The sequence below is a fragment of the Vidua macroura genome, chromosome 2 (genome assembly GCF_024509145.1).
Source record: "Vidua macroura isolate BioBank_ID:100142 chromosome 2, ASM2450914v1, whole genome shotgun sequence".
Classification (NCBI taxonomy): domain Eukaryota; kingdom Metazoa; phylum Chordata; class Aves; order Passeriformes; family Viduidae; genus Vidua; species Vidua macroura.
Genome location: NC_071572.1, coordinates 44,129,706 through 44,137,873, shown reverse-complemented (window position 1 = coordinate 44,137,873; position 8,168 = coordinate 44,129,706).

Here is an 8,168-nt window from a genome sequence, read left to right as displayed (position 1 = left end):
ACATGGAGACGATGACAAGAAACAAACCTTGCTAGTCACACTAATTGATGGGCTGTCAAGAAACCACAGGTAAACTGGAGAGTAATTCCTGTCACACAACTAGGCATGAGGGAATCTGTAGGATTATATAAACTCATGGGAAGGAAGGGTAGGGAAGTGAGAAAGGAGGAACAAAGAGGTGCTATAGACAGCAAAAGGTATTAAAAACTTCAGGTCATATGTAAAACAGTGACAGCCATTATGCCTGCCTGGCTGAGCTCTATGCCTGATTGCTGCAGTTTGTCCTGACTTATTAAACATTCTCATATGTGTGTCAAACTGTCCTGTGTGTATGTTTGACTCTGCAAAGATTCAGTGGAAACTACTGGAGGGACTGGTATGAGAGTACTGGATGTTCAGCTACTTGAGTTAAAAAAGGGCTGTGGGTTGGGTGCCCTTGGACTGTGGTGTGAGCTACTGTGGTCCATGAGATGTCAGCATCAGCCACCGGAGACAGCAGGCACAGCTAACCTCCAGCCACTGAGAAAGGAATAGTTTGTGTCTGAAAACCAACTACTGGAGGGATCAGGGTGAATGAGACAAGTAAGGTGTTGCATCCCGGGTTGGTTTAGTTAGAGGTCTTAAAAATGTTAGTTAGCCAGTTCTATGTACCCCCATTTTCCCGCACAGTAGTTCACTCCAGGTTGTCTGCCATAGGAGCATCCCCATGTCAGTCTTGTGGCCAATCCCCTATTCATTCTGGAGAGTTCTGTGTCAGTTACCCCATCCCCGTATCCCTGTTCGTCCCAGAACCCTGTACACACCCCTGTTGTGCTCCCATTGGTTGCCATGGTCCACGTCACCCCCCCCCCCCAGTTGCCTGTCCCCATTGGGCAAGGGGGGCTTCCACCCCTGTATGCCTGCCCCCTATATAACCCCATGCGTTCCTTTGTCTCGTCGCCATCTTGTCCATGCAGGCGCTAGGAGCGGATGCTGCTCTCCACTGCAGCAACCATGCGGCAATAAACCCTCTCCAGAAAACCACAAAGCAAGGTGTGCCATTCCTTCGCCCCTTCATCTCCTCCCAGCACCAGTTACAGAATGCGGATAACCCACGCTGAGGGTCGGCGCTAGAGCCTCCGAACAAGCGGCAGCCCCGGTCCGGCCAAAGGGGCAGAGCCTAGCTGGGCTCCAAGGCTGCCTGGGACTGGGGAGAAGTAAGTGGCTCAGCTGCAGTAAGTGGCTCAGCACCAGGAGCAGGATAGAATGGCCAGAGGCCATGTGTTTGGTGCTAACTGCTGGGAGCAAGTATTTCACCAAACCAGGTACTCATGTGTATTTGCTGTCAAACTTTAAATCTGATGTGTTCATGAACAGGTAAACCTCGGGTCCAGAGTAGGGGATTTTTTGGGTGGAGGATGTGTGCTGATTTGCAAGGGGACCCATTATTATGGGGTGCCTGTGTGAGTGCTGCATGTTTGCAATGAACATCCAGCTGCACCAGCCAGAGAATGCCTGGAATGAAGGATGGATAAAGGAGGACAGGATGCAGTCAGGGGTGTAAGGCAGCAGAGGATCTGTGTGGGTGCTTGGGGAATATACAGTTGTGTGTGTGTTTGTGAACCTGAAGAGTGTCGTGTGTGCGCTGTGTTACACCTCCTGCCTCTGCCAGGCCAAAAGTAGGAAAGGATGTGGCTGTCCAGGTTTGTGTCTGGTGTGAGTCTTATGTGTGGCTGCTGTTGAAGACTGAGACTTGTCTGTGGCTGCCTGTGTATCCAGCTTTGTCAGTGTCCCCTGTGTGTGTCTGGGACATGTGCTCAACTTTGCTAGTGTCAATGGGAAGGCAGCAGCTGCATCAGAGCCTGGGCAGAGAGCACAAGTCCCCCAGGCACAAGGCAAATCATTGTTTAATGAATAGTAGTATATATTTGGTCCTAAACTCAGTTCATGTTCACAGGGCTATACATCAAAATATGTCAAAAGAGACAGAATTATTTGCAGGACTGGACTAGATGAGCTCCAAAGGTTTTTTCAAACCCAAGCAATATTGTGATTTGGCAACTTAAACATCGACAGAGCAAAAATTTTGATGTAAAAGAGGCCTTAACTTTACAAGAAACTAACAGTGCAGCTGAAACCTGAAATTCCTATTCTTTAACAGGAACACTTAAGCTGTTTTTCACATCTATAACCAGAGCTACAGTATTTGTAAAGGATGTTCTGGTTCTGTTGGAACATTGTTGACATGAATACATTAATTGCAATTTATGCCACAGAATTACCTTAGAAATGCTGGGCAAAGATCTTCAAATTTAGCAGTGCAGAGATGCTTTCTAATTTAGTATGAACAAATGCATATGATAACCAGAAGTACACATGACACCAAAGCTATGTATTCATGGAAGCACTTCAAGCGAGTTTGTAAAAGCTTCTCTTCACTGCTGTAGACACTACTGCCAGCACTACAGAATGAAAATATTCACTAGTTGAACTTTGCAGCCAGGTATCTTAGTGTTAATTCAACAAGGTAAAACACTGCTATTAGTTATAAGAGAGTATTTTAAAATTACTGTTTAGTTAACCAAAGGGTTTATATGAGTATATATGTGACATCTTCATTTTACATCCTCCTAACAGTAATGTAAAGCAGACATTCAACAGCTGCTTGCTGCCCACTTTATTAAAGAATTCACAGTCAGTTTGATAGTTTTTTTCTTAATGAGTAATTAATTTGTTCCACTCCCAGTAAAAACAACTTCTGAAATATTTTTTCTACAGTATAAGACAGAAAAATCACACAGTAAAATTATCTAAGAAATATAACCATATAATCCTATTTCCCTGTGTGCCACAGAAGGCAGAGAATTATGGTCTCTACAAATGATAGGTACTCAATTTAAAGAATACAAAGCATACACAGTCTTTTGTGTGAAAACTTCAAGCTATGCTATTCATAGAAATTGTTTTCTTCAGATCTACTCAGAGTAGAACTGAAGAGAGTAATTCTAAATGAGTACATTCCCACAATAGCAGCAGTTTTTTCCCCTCACATAAAGTTCAGAAAAAAATAAAAAGAAATTTAAATAGTTTAATGGAAATATAAAATTCATAGAGAAGTAGAGCAGGCTGACCAGAAATATTGTGCACTCTCTGGCTTTGGAGAGAGGTCTTTTTTCCAAGACTTAAAATGAAAAATTCTGAGCTGCCTTATCTAATTCTACACCTGATCATGTTTTGAGCATGAGGTTAGAGATCTCTGAATTACTCAATAGTGGTATGATCCTATGAAGTTTTTACTATGTGATAAAATGGTTTCCCCCTAAATGCACCAACTTATCCCACAAGCAAACTTTTGGACAGAGTGTGTTTAAATGCAATCTACATAGTCTACTAAAATAACTATTATTTATCCAGGGCTATTTGTTGCAGGAAAAAGAATGTACCTAAGATAAAATGTTGCTATTTAAGGAAAGGTCTCCTTAAAATTGTTATAAATGCATTTCCTTTACTCTTTTCAATGTTTTACTTATGTTGGGTATATGCACTTCAAAAATGTTGAAACACCTATCTCCAAAGGCTTTGTCCTTCAATAAGTATTACTTTACCTTTGATGATTTATTGTAGTCCTGGTATCTCAGTGCCAGGCTGGTTTTTAATACTTAAAAGGTATGTCACTGACCTTTATTCCTGTTCTAAGATCCTATGCAGCAAAAAGCCAGGATTATGGCATCTGTAAGGAATAAATCTATTAGTTAGGATATAACTGGTATTGGGTAGCTTTAAATCCAAATGGAAGCATGCATCTAGACTTGTCTGAATCACTAGCAACCCATAAGCACTCTCTGTAACAGCATAGCTGAACACAAAACAAATGTCTTGCAAAACATGTGAGCAATCTGACCCAAAATGGGTCAAAGATATGTATAATTGCACGTAGGGGTCATATGAAAATGTGTGAAGAGTGACCCATGGAGCAATTTTGTGATATAGAACAAAGGAAAAAATAGGCACAGTGAACTGCAAAAAGGCAAGGCATCCTGCTGAGCACACCAGGATGACTGACAAGACTGAAAACAAGATTAATCAGCATGAGGAGCAGGGATGAGGGAAGGGTAAGGGAACAACACAAGAACACCAGACATAAGTAGGGAAAACTGGGGAAGAAAGAGGTGATATGCTTCAGTGCTCACCTTTTGTTCTTTTTATCATTACCTCTGCTGCAATGTATACTCATAGCTAATTTAGAAGTGTTAAGACCTAGCAGGGTTTTATATGCAGCAATAAATAGTGATAATGATTAAGAATTAGCCATTAGCACAAAATGTGTTAATAAGTGGCTTTGTTCTGAAAGTTTTTTAATGAACTAAATTAAGTCTTCTAAACAGTCTTGTCACAGGGATAACTATTTCCAAAGTGGAATGTGTGTATACATAACACATTATTCAGTTTCATCATATATTTCATTCTACACAGGCTATCAAGTTGTCATTGTCTGTAATTCTTACTTAGATGTATCAAAACTACTATTATGATAGGTTTTATACCACACAATTGTAGAAAATGAATCATAAGAGGATCTTCTGTATTTTGAGGGATGTGCACTGTCTGTGCCAGAGCCTGCTCTTGAAGGTTCAGTTTATACACAGCAGAGAAGTCCATTTAGTATGTTCAATAGTCTGAAGACTTGTCTCAAAATGCAGTGTAGATAAAGCTTGCATTTATAAGAGACATACGAGCTAGATATCATACTGTAGTATAATTTTCAGTAAATAGAATAATAGGAAAAGCATTTTTAATGCTATAAAAGAAGTAGCTAATCTTTTAATAGATGTTATTTTGAAATGTATCCATTTATTTTAATACAGTACTACAGCCATTATATAGACTTCTGCTTTCCCTGTTGAAAAGTCTGTGATATTTCTGCAGTGAATTACTTCTTTGCTCTCTTGTGATCTCCAAAATTTATGTTATTGCATTATGTATAGATAACCCCAAATCACACGAGTGATCAATACATCACTCAGCTGTTACAATTTTGTTAGAAACGCATTTATCACATTGTTTACATAGATAAAGAATAAGAGAATATTCTTTAGAATATGTGAGAATAAAGAGATGTTACACTAAAACATGCTGGATGAGTCCTTGGAGGTTTAGAGGTTCAATATCTCTGCACCAGAGACTTACTAGGAAAAAAAAAAAAAAAAGATCTCTTTGAGTTCTGGCTCCTGGACTGATGAAAAAACAAATCTGAAAATTCTAAAATACATGTCATACAGAAACAGTGTAATCAGTCACCGTTTTTTCAATTTAATTGTCGAATTTTGTATTTAATTCATTAAATAAACCCAGTAAATAGGTACTACAATGAGATAATTATTTTCAAATATGAAATATTTGGCACATGTTACATAAACTTCAATAAACTTTCAGGGAGAGGAGAGAAAAGGAGAAAAAAGCTTCTTGCAAACACTTGTGGTCAAAATGGTCTGAGTGCATACATCTTTTATATTAAGATAATATCATGTATTGCCTCTTTTGGGAGCTGATGATTCATCAGATACCAAGAGCAACAAAGAAATTGTACCCCATAGTAGTGTATATGACATGGGGAATGGTAACCAATTACCTGTGTCATATTTAACCTTCAAATACAAGTTACTACAACAGATTTCTGACCATTTAAAAAGTAGTTCTTCAGACTGGGCAAGGGAACTTCCCCTATAGAGGTTATCCCGAAGTAAAGAAAAAACAGCTGTTAAAGATGACTGGTCCTACAAACCCATTAGTCATGCTTGGACAGAAACAAAACCCACAAAGCCCATGATAAAAGAAGAAGGAAAACATAATTAAATAATTTCAGAAAATAATTAGAATGTATGCCCTTGTATACCAGGATCTCACTCAATAGTGATAAATGTGCAAGTAAGACAAAATGGAAATGTACTCTTGACATCTGGAGTTTCTGGCTATGAAACATGGATTTCCAAATCCATCAGCTCCAATATGCCCCAAACAAATTTAGGTCACACTGGTTAGTAAGAAAAATTCCTGCCAAGTATGAACTAAAACTCTATTTTCTTTAAAAGTTTATAGCCATTACTGATAGCAAAGGCAGCTAAAGACTTGTTACAAAAGCCTTGCAAAAAATAATTTTAAAAATATCCAACCAAACCCCCCAAATCCCCAAAACTTTACTTTGGTTTTGACAATATTTTTGAGAATGGAAGGCAACGCCTTCCTGGACTAACTCCATGAATGGAAGGCAAGGCCTTCCTGGACTACATGAATGTAACAATCTAAATTAAAGGCTTTCCATGAGCAATATTTAGAGATTGATACATCTGAGCATATTTTTCTGTTTGGTAAAGAGCTTACAGGGTTTGGCAGTAATTTACACCTCTGGCAGAGATACATCATAGAAAAAAACCTTATGATTATAAGGTAAACTTCCAAATGCTGTAATATTTCAATTTGCAGATATACACAAAAAAAAAAAAAAAAAAAAACCACAAACAAACAAACAAAAAAAACAAAACAAAACAAAAAAACCCCAAAAAACCCTCTTTTCTGTATCACTATTGAAGCTGTATTCTAACTAGAAGTGATTTTATATACATAAATTTTTCTTTCAGTTGTTCAACAATTTGAAACATAAATACTTAAAAACCATTTTTTTCAGACAGTCTAGTATATTCTTCAACCTACAAAATTAGATGTTAGGCAGAGAACAGCAATTTAAAATAAACCTATCATTTGGGGTTTGAATTATTTGACATGCCTCTTTATCCCCTTCTTCATCCACTTTAAAGAATACATTAGTGTCTCTTTCCAACAAAATGAAATATCTGAATTTTGAATCACATTGCCCCAAATGCATTTTACTGTATTTTGCCTGAATCATTAAATAACTCTAGTCCCCTCATATAATCATGTTCCTTGGAGAAATTTCTATTTTCAGAAAGAAATCTTCCATTTCTTCCATTTGATTAAACATACTAGAGCTTTTATTTATATGTCAGGATATCTTGCCACACTAAACTTTTAGGATCAAAACCTATTTTAAAACATGTAAAGTTGAGAGAGAATATGTATTTTCCATACAGAGAACAATAACAGTTTGCCTGCATTGTGCTTAAAGAACTTCCTTATGATCAGTCTTCTGGTTCTTTTAATTCATCATGTTTTATTCTCTGATATGCATCATAATAAATACTTCTCTATCCTGATAGTATTGAGAAAGAAAAAGAAAAAAAACAGCTCAGCTAGGTTTTTTTTTTTTTTTCATAACAGCAGAATTATCGATCATATCCTAATTTTTCCAAGACTAGAAGACAAGAGACTATCAGTGTAGGGGAATAAATTGTGATATGTCCTACTTTTGTCTTCACCTGTTAAAGGTTCTTCTTTTCTCACTGCTTTTCTGATCTGTTCTATCTATTACAAATATAGAGAACAGTTATTCAAACCATACAAGAAACCTATGATTTTTACTAAAAAATTACTAAAGTAATTTTGAAACATCACAGGCATTTGGTTTTCAGCTCATGCAATCTCCCCCTACCCCTTTTCCAATGTAATTATGAAAATTGTATTTAGATTCTACCAAAGTACTTAAGGTCGTAAATATTGGTAGAGGAGAGAACAAGCTGTTCTAATATTTTATTATTATTGAATGCTTCCATTTCTCTAGCTTCTGCAGAGATAAGAATGAAGACACTTGGATGCTTTGAGTTGCTTTCTAGAATACTCTGTTTGCCTCTCTTTTTTTATACCAGGGACTAACTGAGGCACTGTAAACTACATTAAAGCAATAGGAGTAGTCTTACATGACTCCCCTGGGACTTATTGTGAATGTACTGTCTTCATTTGCAAAAAGCTTAATTTTCTTCAGAATAGATTTCCTGGTTCTGTGTTTTGGATCTGTGACCAAAGCAGTGCTGATACCACACCCAAGTCTTAGTTAATGTCTGAGCATGAAGGATATTTCTGCTCCTCACAACCATCCCACAAATGATCAGGCTGGGGGTGCCCAAAATTTAGGAGTAAACTGGGTCAGCTGACCCCAGCTGGTCAAAAGGATAGTCAATGCCATATGGTGTCATGCTCAGCAATAAAACTGTAGTTTGAAGGAGGAAGGGAAGAACGGGTTACATTTGTAATTATAGCATTTGTCTTCCCAAGTAACC